General features: G+C 41.8%; 1 protein-coding gene across 4 annotated transcripts in view; it reads left to right on the forward strand.

Annotated features, from left to right (window-relative positions):
* fermt2 (FERM domain containing kindlin 2) overlaps positions 1–20867 on the forward strand; it is a 144520-nt gene that overhangs the window by 15519 nt on the left and 108134 nt on the right. The window lies entirely within an intron of this gene.

Raw genomic sequence — 20867 nt, forward strand, 5'->3', positions numbered from 1 at the left:
TTAGTATGTCTGTTTTAGGGCACAAGATGCAATTGTGCTTTCCTGAGGTCATCTGGTATCCGATTGCCTTCAACATAGAAAATAGGTGCAAGAGTAGGCCATTCGGCCCTTCGAGCCTGCACCACCATTCAATAAAACCATGGCTAATCATATGCTCAGTACCCCTTTCCTGCTTTCTCTCCATACCCCTTGATACCCTTAGCTGTAAGAGCCATATCTAACTCCCTCTTTAATATATCCAATGAACTGGCATCAACAGCTCTCTGCGGCAGGGAATTCCACAGGTTAACAACTCCGAAGAAGTTTCTCCTCATCTCCGTCCCAAATGGCCTACCCCTTATCCTAAGACTGTCCCCTGGTTCTGGATTTCCCCAACATCGGGAACATTCTACCCTCCTCTAACCTGTCCCATCCCATCAGAACCTTCTATGTTTCTGAGATCCCCTCCTCTTCTAAACTCCAGTGTATAAAGGTCCAGTTGATCCAGTCTCTCCTCATGTCAGTCCAGCCATCCCTGGAATCAGTCTGGTGAACCTTCGCTGCACTCCCTCAATAGCAAGAACGTCCTTCCTCCGATTAGGAGACCAAAACTGAACATACTATTCCAGGTGGGGCCTCACCAAGGCCCTGTACAACTGCAGTAAGACCTCCCTGCTCCTATTACTCAAATCTCCTAGCTATGAAGGCCAACATACTCTTTACTGCCTACTGTACCTGTATGCCAACTTTCAATGACTGATGAACCATGACATCCAGGTCTCGTTGCACCCCCCCTTTTCCTAATCTGCCACCATTCAGATAATCTGTCTGTGTTTTTGCCCCCAAAGTGGATAACCTCACATTTATCCACATTATACTGCATCTGCCATGCATTTGCCCACTCAACTAACCTGTCTAAGTCACCCTGCAGCCTCTTAGTGTCCCCATCACAGCTCACACTGCCACCCAGTTTAGTGTCATCTGAAAACTTGGAGATATTACATTCAATTGCTTCATCCAAATCATTGATGTATATTGTAAAGAGCTGGGGTCCCAGCACTGAGCCCTGCAGCACTCCACTAGTCACTGCCTGCCATTCTGAAAAGGACCCATTTATCCTGACTCTCTGCTTCCTGTCTGCCAACCAGTTCTCTATCCACATCTGTATATTACTCCCAATACCATGTGCTTTGATTTTGCACACCAATCTCTTGTGTGGGACCTTGTCAAAAGCCTTTTGAAAGTCCAAATACACCACATCCACTGTTTCTCCCTTGTCCACTCTGCTAGTTACATCCTCAAAAAATTCCAGAAGATTTGTCAAGCATGATTTCCCCTTCATAAATCCATGCTGACTTGGACTGATCCTGTCACTGCTTTCCAAATGTGCTGCTATTTCATAATAATTGATTCCAACATTTTCCCCACCACTGATGTCAGGCTAACTGGTCTATAATTACCCGCTTTCTCTCTCGCTCCCTTTTTAAAAAGTGGTATATTAGCTACCCTCCACTCCATAGGAACTGATGCAGAATCGTTAGACTGTTGGAAAATGATCACCAATACATCCACTATTTCTAGGGCCACTTCCTTAAGTACTCTGGGATGCAGACTATCAGGCCCCAGGGATTTATCGGCCTTCAATCCCATCAATTTCCCTAACAATTTCCCACCTAAAGGATATCCTTCAGTTCCTCCTTCTCACTAGACCCTTGGTCCTCTAGTACTTCTGGAAGGTTATTTGTGTCTTACTTTGGTTCTGTCTTCACAAAAGGATTTGTTCAATTGGTCTGCCATTTCTTTGTTCCCCATTATAAATTCACCTGAATCTGACTGCAAGGGACCTATGTTTGTCTTCACTAATCTTTTTCTCTTCACATATCTATAGACGCTTTTGCAGTCAGTTTTTATGTTCCTGGCAAGCTGCTTCTCGTACTCTCTTTTCCCTCTCTTAATTAAACCCTTTGTCCTCCTCTGCTCAATTCTAAATTTCTCCCAGTCCTCAGATTTGCTGCTTTTTCTGGCCAATTTATATGCCTCTTCCTTGGATTTAACACTATCCTTAATTTCCTTTATTAGCCATGGTTGAGCCACCTTCCCCGTTTTATTTTTTACTCCAGACAGGGATGAACAATTGATGTGATCCATGTTATCTTTAAATGTTTGCCATTGCCTATCCACCATCAACCCTTTAAGTATCATTTGCTGGTCTATTCTGGCCAATTCACACCTCAAACCATCAGTTACCTTTCCTTAAGTTCAGGACCCTAGTTTCTGAATTAACTGTCAATCTCCATCCTAATAAAGAATTCTACCATGTTATGGTCACACTTCCCCAAGGGGTCTCGCACAACAAGATTTCTAATTAGTCCTTTCTCATTATACATCACCCAGTCTAGGATGGCCAGCTCCCTGGTTGGTTCCTCAAAATATATTGGTGTAGAAAACCATCCCTAATACACTCCAGGAAATCCTCCTCCACCGCATTGCTACCAGTTTGGTTAGCCCAATCAATAGGTAGATTAAAGTCACCCATGATAACTGCTGTACCTTTATTGCATGCATCCCTAATTTCTTGTTTGATGCTGTCCCCAACCTTGCGACGACTGTTTGATCTGTACACAATTCCCACTAGCGTTTTCTGCCCCTTGATATTCTGTAGCTCCACCCATACCGATTCCACATCATCCAAGCTAATGTCCTTTCTTACTATTGCATTAATTTCCTCTTTAACCAGCAATGCCACCCTGCCTCCTTTTCCTTTCTGTCTATCCTTCCCAAATGTTGAATACCCCTGGATGTTGAGTTCCCAGCCTTGGTCACCCTGGAGCCATGTCTCCGTGATGCCAATCACATCGTACCCGTTAACTGCTATCTGCGCAGTTAATTCGTCCACCTTATTCCGAATACTCCTCGCATTGAGGCACAGAGCCTTCAGGCTTGTCTTTCTGACACATTTTGCTGTAATGTGGCCCTTTTTTGCTTTTCGCCTTAGGTTTCTCTGCTCTCCACACTTACTTTTTTTTCCTTATCTTTTGCTTCTGCCCCCATTCTACTTCGCTCTGTCTCCCTGCATAGGTTCCCATCTCCCTGCCATATTAGTTTAACTCCTCCCCAACAGCACCAGCAAACACTCCCCGAAGGACATTGGTTCCAGTCCTGCCCAGGTGCAGACCGTCCGGTTTGTACTGGTCCCACCTCCCCCAGAACCAGTTCCAATGTCCCAGGAATTTGAATTCCTCCCTTCTGCGCCACTCCTCAAGCCACGTATTCATCTGAGCTATCCTGCGATTCCTACTCTGACTAGCATGTGGCACTAGTAGCAATCCTGAGTTTACTACTTTTGAGGTCCTACTTTTTAATTTAGCTCCTAGCTCCCTAAATTTGCCTTGTAGGACCTCATCACATTTTTTAACCTATATGCACCATGACAACTGGCTGTTCACCCTCCCTTTTCAGCAGATCCTCAGGTTATGTTTTTGTTAATTTTGTTTTCTGGATATGACCAGTGTTGGCACATTTATTGTACATCCCTCGTCCTGAGATAGTATTGGTGTGATGGGCTTTCTCCTTGAATTGCTGCAGTCCTTGTGGTGATGATGCTCCCATTGTGTTGGATAGGGAATTTGAATATTGACCGATCGACTATGAAGGAATGGCAATTATATGTCCAACTTCGAATGTTGTGTGATTTTAGAGATGAAAATTGGAGGTGATAGCAGCAATTTCACTTATCACCTCAAACCTGATTTGGGTTTGGAGCCAAGTGATTCTAAACTGAGGGGAACCATAACTGAGTATCTGTGCACATGATCTTGGTGCTTGGTGAGTGGGTGTTGTTTGGTGATTTCTTGCATCATTTCACTGATTGGGAAGAGGCAGTAAGGTGTAAATTGGCTGGGTTTGATTTTTCTCTTTGTGTGGCTTGGAATTACCTGAAATCTTAGTGATGTGAATTAAAAATACCAATACACTAAAGTATGGTTTTAATTATTTTTATAATGTATTGGTAGTAATATATAAAATAATCCTAGTACAAGTGCAGAGTCGAGACTTGAGGCGGGGGAGGCCTTTTGGCCTGGGCTAGGAGCGGTTTTGGGGGGGGGGGGCGGGGGAATGGGGGACAGGCCAAAAGGCCTGGGCTAAGAGCAGCACTGGCAAAGGGGGTGGGGGGGGGCCTTTCCAATTCAGTTTACAGGATACATTTTTGGCACAGATTCTTTAATATTGGTCAGCCACAATGTGCAGGTTGTTGTGAGCTGGCCAGAATGTCTTGTATGTTTGACTTTCCAGCCTCAGCCCACAGTGTGTCCCTCATTATCCTGGCAACCCGATCTTTTTGGCACACATCTTGGGCTCCATCCACAGAGCTTAAGGATAATGTGCGCCGGGCCACATTCACAAGTTAAAACGGGGAAACTTTCAATTTTTTTTGCTGTGGTCGGGCCCCCAAAAAATGGGTGTAAATCTTCAAACACGTCAAAATGGCATTGGGGAAAATTGATCCTTAATCTTTTTTTTAATAACATAAGAAATTAGGAGTAGGCCATTTGGCCCCATCATGGCTGATCTGATCTTGGTCTCCAGTCCACTTCCTTGCCCGCTCTCCATAACTTGACTCCCTATCCAAACCTCTCATCTTGCAAACTTCAATTAGATCATCTCTTGATCTTCTCTGTTTCAAGGAAAATGCTCCTAAATTTTCCAACCTCATAACTGAAGTCTTTCTTTGTTGGTAAACCTCTTCTGTACCCTCTCTAATGCATTTACATCTTTCCTGAAGTGTCCACAATACTCCAGCTGAGGTCTAACCAGTGATTTATAATGTGCTAGCATGATATGAACATCAGAAATAGGAGCAGGAGTAGGCCATTTGGTTTGTAGCCTGCTCTGCCATTCAATAAGATCATGGCTGATCTGATCTTGGCCTCAACTCCACTTTGCTGCCTATTCCCCATAATCCTTGACTCCTTTATCATTCAATAATTTGTCTATCTCCACCTTTAAATATATTTAATGACCCAGAGTTTGCTGGGGAAGAGAATTCCCAAGATTCACAACCCTCTGAGAAGAAATTCCTACTCATTTCTGTTTTAAATGGGCCACCCCTTATTCTGAAACTATGCCCCCTAATTCTAGATTCCCCAACGAGGGGAAACATCCTCTCTGCATCTACCCTGTCAAGCCCCCTTAGAATTTAATACATTTCAATGAGTATAGGCCCAACCTACTCAATCTTTCTTCATAAAACAACTTCTTCATCTCCGGAATCAACCTCATGAACCTTCTCTGAACTGCCTCCAATGCAAGTGTATCCCTCTCTTTAAATAAAGGGACCAAAACTGTACGCAGTACTTCAGGTGTGGTCTCGCCAATGCCCTGTACAGTTGTAGCAGGAATTCTCTACTTTTATACTCCATTCCCCAACATTCCATTTGCCTTCCTGATTATTTGCAAACCTGCATGCTAACTTTTTGTGTTTCATGCACTAGGATCCCCAGATTCCTTTGTACCACAGCATGTTGTAATCTCTTCCCATTTAAATAATTAGCTTTTTTTATTTTTCCTACCAAAGTGAATAACCTCACATTTTACCACATTATATTCTCATCTGCCAGATTTTTGCTCACTTAGCCTGTCGCTATCCCTTTGCAGACCTATCTTTGTATCATCAGCAAATTTGGTTACATTGCACTTTTTCTTTATCCAAGTCATTCATATAGATTGTAAATAGTTGAGGCCCCAGCACTAATCCCTGTGGCACCCCACTAGTTAGTTTGCCGACCTGAAAATGACCCATGTATCCAGACTCTGTTTTCTGTTGGTTAGCCAATCCTCTATCCATGCTAATATATTGCCCCCAATCCTGAGAGCTCTTATCTTGTGCAGTAACCTTTTATGTGGCAACTTATCGAATGCCTTCTGGAAATCCAAATACCCGCCATCTACTGGTTTCCCCCTTATCCACCCTGCTCGTTACTTCCTCAATGAACTCCAGCACATTTGTCAAACATGGTTTCCCTTTCATAAAACCACGCTGACTCTACTTGGTTTTCTAAATGATGAAAGTTGAAACATGGTTGCCCTAGAGGAGGATAAAGGAGGTGAATTGGTTCTGAAAAAATTAGCAGAACGTACGGTTGACGAGTCACAAGGCCTTGGTGGGGTGCAGCCTCGGCGGTTGAAAGAAGTCTACAAAGAAAATACAGGTTGTGGTTGCAATTTTTCAATTCTCAAATATGCAAATTGTGCAGTTGGCTATTTGCCAATCCTGCTCAAGAGGCAAGAATAAACCAAGATAACTGTAGGCCAGTTGTAAGCAATCTCCATAATTTGAGTGAAAGTTAGTGAGCAATTAAAAATGTGCGGGTTATTAGCCTAGAAATCCCAGCCTCTCCGGGTTCGCACTGAGTGTACAGACCCGGGAAGGCATCACAAAGCTGGTTTTCAGCATACAATGCGCATGTGCTGAAAACCGGTGCTTCCAATCTGTCCAGCTCCAGCTGGACAGGTCCTCCGCATCTCTGGAGCGAGGACATTCTGATGGGCAAGATTGGGTTATTTATCCATATCTTGCCCAGCGGATGTCCTGAAAACTCTTGCACCCGATAAAAGCAGGCGCATAGCCTACTTTTACAGGCATAAGAGTTTTAAAACATACAAAAACATAATATAAAATTTTAAAAACACTTTATTAAAGACCCTGCCCACTATGGTAAGTTTATTTTAAACCATAATTTAAAAATATTTAAAATATATATTAAGATATAAATAACTTTTTAATTTAAATTAATTTTAAACCTGTTGGGTATTTTTTCTTCTTTGTTTTGGGTGGTTGAGAAACAGCCCCCAATCATAATGGGAACTCTTACTGACGGAGTTCCCATTATTATGAATGAGAAAATACTGTACCTTGATTGGCTGCCCAGTGCCATGTGACTCCAGCTCCAGTTTATGGACGTCCCGATGTGCCGTGCTCCGATATGCAGTGAGTGGAGGCCTCAGGACCGAAATCTCTCGTGAGCGCAGCAGGAACAGGCAAGTGCGCATCTTTTTTTTTTAACTTTTTCAGTCGATCGTCTGCAGGAAGACCTCGACTTGGATTTCTAGGCCAATAAAAGGCAACCAGCTTAAAGTGAAATCGTGCTTGACAAAGTTAAGTTTTTCCGACTGAATTTCAATTTTAGTTTAGCATAAAGGAAGCTTTCTAACAGTTAAAGCAACAGTCCTGCATTCTACTCTAATCTCGCAATCGCATGTCTGCCTGCACTGCTAATTTCTGCCATTTATCTTGCATCTACTCACTGAGGGGTGAAGGCAATGCATAAGAATGTTATTCAAGTAGGGTTCTCCCAGAATCCATTGCAGTAATGACAGGTTTATATTAAACCATGTACAGTGAGAAATGGAGGTGAATCTGTAACATATGACCCATGTGATTGGCAGCTTGCCACTCTTTAAATATATTTTGATGAAGTGATGCCTTGCAGGTGGCTTGCAACTGAAAATCTCAATTGTTGTGCAGTATTGACGACAGCTTTGCTTTATTGCATTCTTTTATTGTTGTTGTGTCACGTAACAATTACTGAAAATAGTAATGTCTCTGATTTAGTGCAGGAGCTGATCTCTCCAGGCTAGGATTTAAAAGGCTGCTGATCCTTAACATTTATTCTGATTTGTATGATGCTATAAGTGTCGGATTTACTTCCAATATGTACATGCTATGCCAGTTGTGTTATCGGTGTGTGAATTAACTCTGGCACTCCATAAGAAAATTAGCAGAATGAGGTGTCCCTCAACTTTACGCCGATATTTGCTGAAGATAGATTGTCCTGTTTCTGGCCTCATGCCAGTAGTTTCCTTGGTAAATTTCTGATCTCTTGTGCTGATGGAGGTGCTAAATGGATGCATTCTATAAAGGTGTGAAAGAAATGGCAGTAATTTCTTGACAACTGGATTGAGCAGTATTGGAGGCTGGATGTGTGCTCACTGCAAAATGGTGCTTGAAGGCTAGTATGAAGAGAAAAGCCTGTACTTAATGTTTCCTTTCCCACAGTACTGATCGGTCGAGAGCTCCAGGATTTTGACCCAGCAACTATATAGTTCCAATTCAGAATGGTGTGTGACTTGGAGGGGAACGTGCAGATGATATACCTATGCGCCTGCAGCCCTTGTCCTTCTAGATGGTTGTGGTTGCAGGTTTGGAAGTAGTTTTACCTCCTATTGGAGCTGCAGTTTTGAATATAGCTGCACAGGATCTTGATCATGAGTGCATGCCACAGTATCCAGTGACATTTAAAATTAGAGTGGCAACAACAACCGAGAAGAGCCCCATTACAGCGCTGAAGAGGGAACATCAGAGTGGGTTTGTGGGGGTTGGGTCGGCTGCAAGTGAGTGACGGTCAGATAGCTGGAGAATTGTGCTGGTTGGAGAAGGCTTATTAGCAGCACTGGCTGGGGAAGAGAAGCGGGAAGCATTCTGGAGGTAGCAAAGGCACAGCAGCAATGTTGAGGAAGGGAAGGGGTGGACCCCAAATATGAAGTGGTGTGAACTGACTAAAATGCCAGTTTGAACTGGGTAAGAGGGTGGTATCATGAATTGAAAGGAGGAATGTGAGCATGGGGAAATACATCTGTAAACTGGGGGAGTTTGAGGGACAAATTGTTCTAATTTAGTCAGAATACACCATTTGTCATCTAAAACTTGCATATCCCAGATGCTCTGAGAAATGCACCAAAAACAACTTGTAGTTATATAAACATACCTGCTGGGGGGGGGGGAGCGAGCGATGAACAGAAAGCTAAAGTTGTAGAATCTGAGCGTTCGAGGGCTAGAGCAGGTTAGTGATTGCAGAGATGGGACCATGAAGGGATTTAAACATGGAGATGATTATTTTAATCTGGAGACGTTGAGGTATTGGAGTCTGTTGGTCAGCAAGGTGCAGGGTGAGCGGGATTTGGTATGGGCAGTGGAGTTTTGGTTGAGGTGAAGCTTACAGAAGGAGGATGGAAATACATTTGGAATAAGAGTATGGAGGTTGCAATTTGGAAAGGATGCACAATTCTAAATTTCCTCCCTCATCCATGACTGTTTTAATGCAAGTTGGTCAAATTTCCTATTTACTATTGAGCAATGTTTGCAAGAAATAAGAAAATTCACACTCACCTGATAAATTATCTGCTGTCATTGAGAAGGTTTAAAATATAAATTCTCAAATGGCAATGAGCAGTTTTCAATAAAATTCATCCAATGTTCCTTTTTTTTTCTTCATCTAATGACATTTTTTGTAGAATTCAAATTTGTGCATTACTGTAGTATAGGTTTAGTTGTCAGTATAATCGTATGTTAAATGGGAACTGAATTATCAAGTCTCCATTGATACTATTTACATTTTATTTGGTGTACTCTTGTGTGCTGTCAGTTGTTAACTTGATCCTTCCTGGGTTGGCAGGAAACATTAGTGTGAAGAATTGTATCCAAATGTCATCATGGCCTCTTGGTTCTTGCACAGAACCACCCTTTTTTCAGAACTGTACATCAGTTTACATAATGAATCTTGATGCAGTTGTATATATGTTCAGCCATGAACTCATTGAATGGCGGTGCAGGCTAGAAGGGCCGAATGGCCTACTCCTGCACCTATTTTCTATGTTTCTATGTTTTCTATATCTTGGATAACAATAGTTGCGGGAGTGTGCATTTGATACAATGAATCTAATGGTAAAATTGTGTATATTGTACAGTTAGCATTACCAGTGTATCAAGTAATGAAACTTCTACATGGCTACACAAGAAATATCATCATCGGCAGTCCCTTGAACGAGGATGACTTGCTTCCACGAGTCCACAGGTGTTTTGATGAAGGACCCGATGTTCCAGTCCTGAACTCCAATTGAGGGGGTGGAAGATGCCTGTGCGTGACTCTTTTTTTTTTCCTAGCGTGTGGTGACCATTGCACATCAGCCACCACACTGGCTTGACCGAGCTAGGCCTTTATCCATTGGCAAGGGTTAACCAGGACAACTGCTGCAAGGACCAAGTGCGCACACATTGCAGTGTGGGCTGGCCCATACTGCATTAGTGAAAGATGAATTCTAATGGATGTTGAAAGCAAAAGTTGCAGATGTAGTGCATTTTGGATCTGCTTTTGTTTTAGATCTGGAATTCTGTAACGATAGTTTTTTTTTAAAATTTGGACTTATGATGTCCTCTGAGGAATGTATACAAAGTGCTTCACACCAATTACCTTTAAAGTGTAGCCACTCTAGGAAGACAACAGTTGATATGTACACAAAGATTCCACAAACAGCATGTGATGAATGATTATTTAATCTGTATTGGTGGTGGTTGAGGAAAGAATCTTGACCAGGGCACCAGGAGCACTTTCTACTCTACAGATGTTCAATGTCTATCTGAACCGATGGGACCTTTTTCACATCTTGTCTCAAGCATGACACCTCTAACAATGCAGCACTCTCTCTCTCTCTCTCTCTCTCTCTCTCTCTCTCTCTCAGCAGGGCATTAAATATCATCCTGGAGTAAGACTTGAGACCACAGTTTTCTTGCCTTGGAGTCAAAGCTATCAACTGTCAAACTCAAATTGTACTTGTTTTTTTTTTAGGGCTGCTTTGGGAATGAAGGGTTTGTCAGGAGGCAGGCCGGCCATTGAAATCTTTTTAAATTAAGGATGCTGTGTGCCTCCATTTTAGCAAGGTTTCTATATTTAACTGCTGTTGGCTTGGGAAGTAAAAGGAGGAGAGAAGGATTGGATCAATAAGGTAGTGTCTTTACAGTGCTGCTTGTGGCCAGGATGAGCAGGAGTGTTTCTTCATGGCCCACTAAGTTAATCCTATTCAAACCACATGCCCCCACTCCCCGGGCGTGATCTGTCCATCAGATGACTCTTTTACCCCAGCACCGGGTCAGAGATGAGGCCATAGAGTTGGAAATGTGGAATTCCTGTTTGACAAAGCTAAAACTTAACCAGGATAGAGTGAACAGAGAAAAAGGAATGGACTTTGTAAAATGTGTCCAGGACTCCTTCCTCAAGCAGGCTGTTCAAAGGACTACTATGGGAAGAGGTTTTGTTACATCTTGTTTTAAGTACTGAGATAGATCCAGTAAATATAGGTGAGCATTTCCTGAAGTAGCAGTCATATTCTGATAAGGTTTAAGGTCCAAGTAGAAAGAGTAATACTGTAGTACAAAAACAAGGTCACCAGATTTGAATAGGGCAGATTTTAGGAAGATGACCAGTGAGGTGGGAAGAAGAATTGGCACAGCATTGTAGGTCAACGATGGCATTATTTTTCTATGTATAAAAAAATTTGCAAAGTGCACAATGAATAATCTATTAAGAAAGGAAGCTACTTCATTTCAGGATGCCATCAATAAATAGAAGTTACAAACAAACTAGGTATGATTTTTAAAAATACAAGAATGGCATGAGCAATGGAGCTTAAAATATAAATGTGAACAGTAAAAGATTCTACAAATATTGTTATTTAAATCTGAGGTGTGACACCTGAAGAGCATAGTCAGTAGAGGATGAATAGAAATTGGTGGGATACATAAATGTTGATCGAAGAGAAGGAAAATCCTGAACCCTGAAAAGTAAGGTGAACAATGTTTTATGAAGGAAAAGTATTGGAGAAGTTAGTTAAGCTCAAAGTGCCAGGACATGACTGGATACATTCAAGGATCCAGAGAGAAATGGGAAAAGAAATAGTGGAGACGCTACAAAGTATGGTGATTTTCGGGGGGGGGGGGGATTTGATAGAGGTGAAACATTTTGATTTATGAAGATAGAAACAGATGCTTTCCAGTGATTTTGGGGGGGGTCTAGAACCAGGAGGCATGGATAACCTGATTAGCTAAGAGATTTAGGACAAAGAGCAGGAAAAATGGGGAGGGAGGGCTGTGGTCAGCACTTCAGGAGTTAGTGATTTGAAGCTGAGACCATGTCCATATTTAATCATTGTGTTGGCTATGTCTGAAGGAAAAGATTTTAAAGGATATGGAACTAGAGCTACTGGTCATCTGGAGGATAAATACCATTATGACTGGCTCAAATGTTCTGTTTCTATGTGATTACATTGCCCCATGCCCCATTCATGATTTTATATCAATTTGAAAGTAGCTCATCTCGGAGAAAATCTCTCCCTATGACCGTAATGGTAACTAGTGCATTTTCTTGGCTGAACATACCCAAATTTGTTGAACTCAGATAATTGGGTTATAAGGTGATTTGAAACCATGACGAAAAGAACTGAAAGCTATTAGCAATTTACTACTCGACCAGCATTAAATTCCGAATCTATTTGCTCACACATTGCATTTCTTTTATAGTAGCTGCAAAATTGGATTTGATTCTAATTGGATCTGATTCTAAACACCATTTGTTCCAATATTAAAGCACTTGTTTTCCAAATCCAGCTCTGGATAACCGAATGTCAGTTCACTTTCCATTTTAAAAACACAATTGTCCACCTGCACTGTCCCACCTGAGCTCCGTCAAATGGCATTATCTAGGAGTGAAACCTGGGACCATTCTGCACTTTATGGCTCTGTACTCTAGGTGCATTTATTCAGCCGTTGAGGAGCTTGTCCAGCTTTATTATAAGGTTGGGGCTGAGCAGAGCGATAGCACATGGTGAATTACTTCCAAGTGCCTGTGCTGTTTTGTACTGCTGGAACGTACTGAACAGCCTGGGAGGTGACTTCTGCTTTCCAGTTCCCATTTTCTTATGCTGAAGGACACACTAGCCTTCATTTCAATACTTTCCCAGTGAAGGAACTTTCTACATGAGGCAACTCTTGGACACACAGCCATGTTCTTCTTTGCCCTTCCCCTTTGTTGATGGTGCACACTCCACCATTGCATTTTGTCAAATTACTACTGGAAATTTGCATGGTTTAAGGTTTGCTTCAGTAGCCCTGCTGAATAATTTATGATGGGCTGTTACTTGATGAGGTGAATTGGGAAATACTTTTACTGGTGGTCGGTAACTAGAGGTAGAGATCGTCGCTAAAAGAAAAGTTTAGGAGACTTTTTTTATGCTGAAGGTTAATGGGACTTTTTCTGTTCTGTCAAATAGTGGAGAAAGCAGAATCTATAATTTTATTTTGAGATGTGGACAAATATTTGAATTATTTTAGGAAAGGGTGGGGAATGGGACTAATTGTGCAAGCTTTCTGAAAGAGCTATTCAATTAACTGAATGACCTTCCATGTTGTAAAAGTTTCGGTCCTGTATGTGAGTGAATGAGAGATCAAGTGGTACATATTGTGTATTGGATCAATCTCATCCTTCATACATACTCCTTTTGTGTTCTGTGCTGTTTTTGTTTCTGGAATGTATTAGTGTCTACACTACAGTATGTATGTTTGCTCCATCAGATTCAAAGTTAGTATTTGTCAGATCAATATTTTCATGTATCATTAGTGTAAGTTCTCCGAAGATTTTAATGGAAGCTATTCTTTATTCTGTTTGAGGCTATTCATACCCTGTTTGCAATTTAGCGATTGTTTATGCTTTCTGCATTTCTAAACTAAGTTGCTTTTATTTTCTTTTGAAAGACTCAGCAAACACAGTTTCATACAAATTTAACCTTGAACAGTTGTTGTTCAGGGTAGGGCTTTGTACAAGTCACTTCGACATTGAATACAATAAAAGCAGCTTTGTAGTAGGTGTTGTGTGTGTGTGTGTGTGTAGTGCATGTTTCAGGATAAATCCCTGAATCGAATGCAGGTGATTATAAGAACATAAGAAATAGGAGCAGGAGTTGGCCATTTGGTCCCTTGAGCCTGCTCTGCCATTTTAATAAGATCATGGCTGATCTGATCATGGACCCAGCTTCGCTTCCCTGCCCGCTCTCCATAACCCTTTATTCCCTTATCACTCAAAAATCTGTCTATCTCCGCCTTAAATATATTGAACGACCCAACCTCCACAGCTCTCTGGGGCAGAGAATTCCATAGACTTACAACTCAGAAGAAATTCCTCCTCATCTCAGTTTTAAATGGGCGGCCCCTTATTCTGAGACTATGTCCCCTAGTTTTAGTTTCCCCTATGAGTGGAAATATCCTCTCTGCATCCACCTTGTATAGCCCCCTCATTGGGCCCAAGTTTCCACCCTCTGGAAAAAGGCGCATCTCGATAATGTGCGGCAACTTTCTGGAAGAAAAAGGGCGCCGAAAACTTTGATTCTCCGGTCTCCTCAGGATGTTTTCGTGCTTGGTGTGGCGCAGCACAAGGGGTCATGGGTGGAGCCAGGTCCCGGTGCTGAAAAGCGTGCCGGGACCTCCTGCACATGTGTGTTATAAAGTGTGCGCGCATGTGCAGTAGCTCCAGCCCCCGAGGCTGCGTGGGAGGGGCCTGACCCTCGTCCTGGCCGAATGGGCTCACAGGGCGAAGATCGGGACTCTGACCTCCCTCCCATTCAGCTGCCTCCCCACCCTCCCTTCCACCCGCACAGCCTGCTCCCCCTCTCTTCTCCCTCCCCCGGTTGGCGGCGGGGCCTGCCTGGCATCTCGTTGGGGGCGGACCCCGCCCCAAGTGTCGGCAGCGGCCTGGCCCGTTCAGCGCCTCCGCCTCCTCATCCTGCTCATGGTGGTGGGGGGGCTGTCCCAGCACGCTGTTAGAAGGCTCCCGGTGCTGCAGTAGGTGAGTAAAAATATTTTTTGATTTTATTTATCATTCATTATTGATGGCTCTATTTCTCCCCCCCCCCCCCCCCCCCCCCATCTTTTGTTCCCTGCGAATCTACACTTACTCCATTCTAAGTTTGGATAAGTTTGTGCTGCCTAAACTTGCAAAACAGGTGTAAGTGGCTTGACATGCCCCCTTTTGGGGGGGGGGGAATCTAACTGACTGGAACTGGAGCAAACTAAATGCCTAGAATTGCAATTTCTAAGATGCTCCATTCTAAACTAGTTGCTCCAAAAAAAAATAGGAGCAACTCAGACTGAAACTTGAGCCTGTTACCTTGTATGTTTCAACTGTACTGGTTTTTCTGCTGCCTGAATACTTTAGAAGACCTATTCATGTCTGTTGAAAAGATGAAAGACATTTGTGTGATTATTGAGGAAGGAGATGGCTGCTCTATAAAACTAATTTGAAGTACAAAGCATGAATTGGATTCTTAAGTTATGATTTCAAGACCCTGCCTTGAGATGTAGTAGAGTTGGATAGACTAACCTTCTGGCATGGTGAAGCTTGGAGACCTGTCTTTTGCCCTGTACAGGCAGCAATAAATGAAATGACTAATCGCTTCAGAAAAAGAAACACTAAATCCATGACTGCCTATATGGATCAGAGCAAATAGCAGTTGCTACAAAATAACCTTTCCACTCCATTTTGATTGGCTTTGCCCACAAGCTGCCTGGTGGTGCCCAGGAGACATCGGCAGCTCGCCAGCCTCATTTTAAATTTTGATACAGGGATCATTCAGTGTGTCGCGTTTACACCGGCAGGCTGGCATGAACCAATTTTCTTGACAATGATGTCCTGTGGTTATTGATCACCAAAAATTCTCTTGCATTCCCATGGCTGACTGTTCTGTATATTCACTCGTCTAAACCAGTAGAAAAATTGTCTATGGCCACGATTATTGTATTGTTTGCAAGCATGCTCCAGTGGTGGAAACTAAGGACTACATTGGCAGAATATTTTCTCTCCTGCAGTTGGCATGGATGTTTATCTACATTTGTATTGAACATCTTCAGTAGATTTGCTGTATAAAGATGTATTGAGCTAACTAAAGTGCAGTAATATGTCAAGGATCGTTTCGTTAAGATATTTCTTTGCATTAGAATGAATAAGCCTCTTCTCTGATTCATGGGGAAAAAAATAGGTGCAGGAGTAGGCCATTCGGCCCTTCGAGCCTGCACCACCATTCAATAAGATCATGGCTGATCATTCCCTCAGTCCCCCTTTCCTACTTTTCTCTCCATATCCCTTGATCCCTTTAGCTGTAAGGGCCATATCTAACTCCCTCTTGAATATATCCAATGAACTGGCATCAACAACTCTCGTAGAAACGTAGAAAATAGGTGCAGTACCACTGAGAATTGTTTCCTCATTTAGAATGAATAAGCTACTTCTCGGATTCCTGGAATATTGGATCCTTGATTGAGGAATTTTTTAACTTATCCAGCATATCCGGAGGGAGTCCTGGAAGGGGAGAAACAACTCAAATATTGTTGAGCCCTTGCCAATAACTAGCAGTTTCTCAATATATTGTCGCTCCATGTTTCCAAGACAGTTGCATGCTATTTTTTTCTAGTGATATATAGGCTTCTAGAATACATCTGCCATTTGTAATGTAGGTAAAGAATCAATGCAACTTGCAAGGGAATTAAAAAAAATTGCTTGCTTCTTGGATTCCCTCCGGATATGCTGGATAAGTAACCATTTTCTCAATCATTCAAGGATCCAATATTCCAGGAATCCGAGAAGTAGCTTATTTATTCTAATGAAACAATCAGTGGTACTGTACCTTGGGTAGCTCGATACATCTTTTATACAGCAAATCTACTGAAGGTGTTCAATACAAATTTGGTTGTCCCAGGCCAAAAGACCACAAAAATGAATTGGGATTTTAAATTGTCCAAGAGCAAAGCATGTACCATGGGTGTTATAATGCACAAAGTCAGGGGTAGGTGTTCAAATCTGGCACTGCTTCCCTTCATTTCCGTTGCTTTGATTTTCCAACAGTTTTAATAGTCTAAGTGCATATAAATATTTGCCTTGATTTTTATATTTTCTTCATGCATCAATTGTTTGGAAGCATGCAGCCATATCTTGAAATATCGTAACTTAATTTTTGGATTCCTTCGTCTGCTCCTCCTCTGCTTGCTCTCTCCCACTATTGACCGCTGTTCTTTTAGGCATCACATTTCTGCCTTCCGAAACACACTGCTTTGCTACCTCTTTCCCTGTTTACAGAAGCCTTCTAAAAACCCATCTCACTCACTTGGTTTTGGGCAAAGTTCCCTAAATCTTTCCTGCGTTTACCATCTTGCTCTTTTTTTTTTCTGCCCTCTGCTTTCTGTATGTGAGGATTGTTCGAGAAATGTAGTTTGTCACATAGTTGCTGCCTGAAAAAAGAGCTCATAAATTTCTGTTCAAACACATGATCTTATTTCCACGGTTAATCAGGCAATGTGTGTGCAATAAAATGGTGTTTACTATGCATAGTCCCATCTGTTACACAGGTGTTGTCGGTGGAAACTTGTGAAGGTTGAGTCTTGGCATTTTTGGGGGAAATGTTTTGTATTTGATAAGCATATACATTTAAAGCTCCAGAGAATTTAGGACTTTAGATTTACCTCTGAATACTGAGTAGCAGTCTCTCTGAATACTTCTGAAAACTTGATTTAATAGTTTTGAAATGTTACTATAGTCCCTTTTTTCTAAGTGCTTGAAATACAGGAAGTAGATTTCAACCTAATAACAGAGCACTATGGGATGGGAAGGGGGAGGAAAGTCATGGTAAGAGGCTAGCAGATGACTTGAAACAAGAGCAGAATACTTGGAAAACTATCTTTTTTAATTAAAAGCTTTAAAAATACTTACATTTTTTTTTAAATGCACAAAGATAATTGCTGAAATGACTTGCCTTCCAGCAGAAAAACAAGATGGTGACGAAATTGGGAAACCTCAATTTAAAAATGGGTACACAGAGCCACCTGGTGGCACGAGCCTGTAACTACAGCATTACAGCCACAGTTTACGTGATTTCAATCACATGTTTACATAGGCAGCTTCAATTATAAAAGCATCACAAATTATGACACGTAGTTTTAGATGGACAGAATCTACATGATTTTTAATATTAGTACATCTCCCATCACACATGGAGAATGAAGCTCTGTGTTGGAGGGCAAGGTATAATAAGAACCTAATAGAAACAGGAGTAGGCCATACAGTCCCTCGAGCCTGCTCCGCCATTCAATAAGATCATGGCTGATCTGATCATGGACTCGTCTCCCCTTCCCTGTCCGCTCCCCATAACCCCTTATCCCTCTATCTTTTAAGAAACCGTCTGTCTATTTCTGTCTTAAATGTGTTAAATGTCCCAACTTCCACAGCTCTGAGGCAGCAAATTCCATAGATTTACAACTCCGAGAAGAAATTCCTCCTCCCCTGTTTTAAATGGGCGGCCCCTTATTCTAAGATCATGCCCTCTAGTTCTAGTCTCCCCTATCAGTGGAAACATCCTCTCTGCATCCACCTTGTCAAACCCCCTCATAATCTTATACATTTTGATAAGATCACACCTCATTCTTCTGAATTCCAATGAGTAGAGGCCTGACCTACTCAACCTTTCCTCATAAGTCAACCCCCTCATCCCCAGAATCAACCTAGTGAACCTTTTCTGAACTGCCTCCAAAGCCAGTATATCCTTTTGTAAATATGGAAACCAAAACTGCACACAGTATTCCAGGTGTGGCCTCACCAATATCTTGTATAGCTGTAGCAAGACTTCCCTGCTTTTATACTCCATCCCCTTTGCAATAAAGGCCAAGATTCCATTGGCCTTCCTGATCACTTGGTGTACCTGCATACTAACCTTTTGTGTTTCATGCACAAGTACTCCCAGGTCCTGCTGTACTGCAGCATTTTGCAATTTTTCTCCATTAAAATAATAACTTGCTCTGATTTTCTGCCAAAATGCATGACCTTACACTTTCCAACATTATACTCTCTCTGCCAAATTTTTGCCTACTCACTTAGCCTGTCTATATCCTTTTGCAGATTTTTTGTGTCCTCAGTGCTTTTCCTCCCATCTTGGTATTGTCAGCAAACTTGGCTACATTACACTCAGTCCCTTCTTCCAAGTTGTTAATGTAGATTGTAAATAGTTAGGATCCCAGCACTGATCCCTGCGGCACCCCACTAGTTACTGGTTGCCAACCAGAGAATGACCCATTTATCCAGAGACTCTCTTTTTTCTGTTAGTTAGCCAATCCTCTATCCATACTAAAATATTACCCCCAACCCCGTGACCTTTTATTTTGTGCAGTAACCTTTTTATGTGGCACCTTGTCAAATGCCTTTTTGGAAGTCCAAATATGCCACATCCACTGGTTCCTCTTTATCCACCCTGTTCATTACATCCTCAAAGAATTCCAGCAAACTTGTCAAACATGACTTCCTCTTCATAAATCCATGCTGACTCTGCCTGACTGAATTTTGCTTATCCAAATGTAGAGCATGCAGATGTAATTCACTCCTTATCTTAAAGTCACAGTCTGTACTTTTTTTTTAGATACTACAGTACTTCAATGTTATATTTATAGTTAAATGTGTGTTCTGTCCATTTGTCCCCAGTAATTATTTAACATTTTTCATTTTGTGGGTCCCAGCTACTTTTCTGCAAGGACTCTGTGACCTCTGAGATTGCTCATTGAGGAGCTTTGAAATTGAAGTAAGAATCAAGTAATTTTCTTGCTCAAAAACCACTGATGAGGCCTGTTTTCTCTGACCCTGTTGACTGCTTAGACCACAAACGTGGAAAAATGTGTGTTGGGACATAACTAGAATTCCAGAAGCAAACAACACTGTTTTGAAATGACTGAACTGGGTGGATTCCTATCCATATATTTGAATATAATCTTATGCACCACTAATTTTATCCTGTGATTGTAAATTTTGGATAAAACCTATGCTACAACACTGGGGCCACTGCTGTTCACTATTTACATAAATGATTTGGATCTGGGAATCTGAAGGAGAATTTCAAAATTTGCAGATAACACCAAATTTGGGGGGGGTTAGTTAATACAGAGGAGGACTGCAACAAAATACAGGAAAACACAATCCTTAGAAAATAAGTGTCTGAATGGAGGAGAGGAGCAGAGGGGGATCTGGGAGTACAGATGCACAAATTAACGATGCAAGTTAGTAAGGCTGTTTTTAAAAAAAATTGCAAACAAAGCACTTGGTTCATTTCTAGAGGGATAGAATTGAAAAGTGGGGAAGTTATGTTAAACTTGTACAGAACTGTGGTTACACCACATGTGGAGTACTGTGAACTGTTCTGGTCTCTATTATAGAAAGGATATAGAGAAACTGCAAAAAGGATTTATTAGAATATCAGAACTGAGGTTCTACCAATCAGGGAAGACTGAACAGGCTGAGGCTCTCCTCTGAGAAGGACAGAGGGGTGACCTGATAGAGGTCTTTAAGATTATGATAGGATAGATGTGGAGAAGATGTTTTCACTCGTGGGAAACCAGAACTAGGGGCCATAAAAATATGACCACCACTAATAAATCCAAAGGTAATTCAGGAGAAACTTCTTTACCCAAAAGAAAGAAAGACTTAGATTTATATAGTGCCTTTCATGCCCACCAGAGGTCTCCAAGCACTTTACAGCCAATTAAGTACTTGGAGTGTAGTCACTGTTGTAATGTAGGAAACATTGCAGCCAATTTGTGCACAAGCAAACTCCCACAAACAGCAATGTGATAACCAGATAATCTGTGTTTTTTGTTATGTTGATTTGAGGGATAAATATTGGCCAGTAACTCTCCTGTTCTTTGAAATAGTGCCATGGGATCTTTTATGTCCACTTGATAGAGCAGGCGGGGCCTCTGTTTAATGTCTCAACCAAAAGACCGCACCTCTGACAATGCAATGAAGCACTGGAGTGTCAGCCTAGATTTATTTTTGTGATTTTAGAATATGGAACTCGCCTAAAACAAGGAGTAGTTGAGGCGAGTAGCATAGTTGCATTTACGGGAAAGTTTGATAAATACATTTACAAGGGGGAAAGGATTAGAAAGATATGTTGATGGGGTTAGATGACGAATGGTGGGAGGAGACTCGTGTGGAGCATAAACACCGGCATGGACACATTGGGCCAAATGACCTGTTTTT

This window comes from Pristiophorus japonicus, chromosome 4 (genome assembly GCF_044704955.1).
Source record: "Pristiophorus japonicus isolate sPriJap1 chromosome 4, sPriJap1.hap1, whole genome shotgun sequence".
NCBI lineage: Eukaryota > Metazoa > Chordata > Chondrichthyes > Pristiophoridae > Pristiophorus > Pristiophorus japonicus.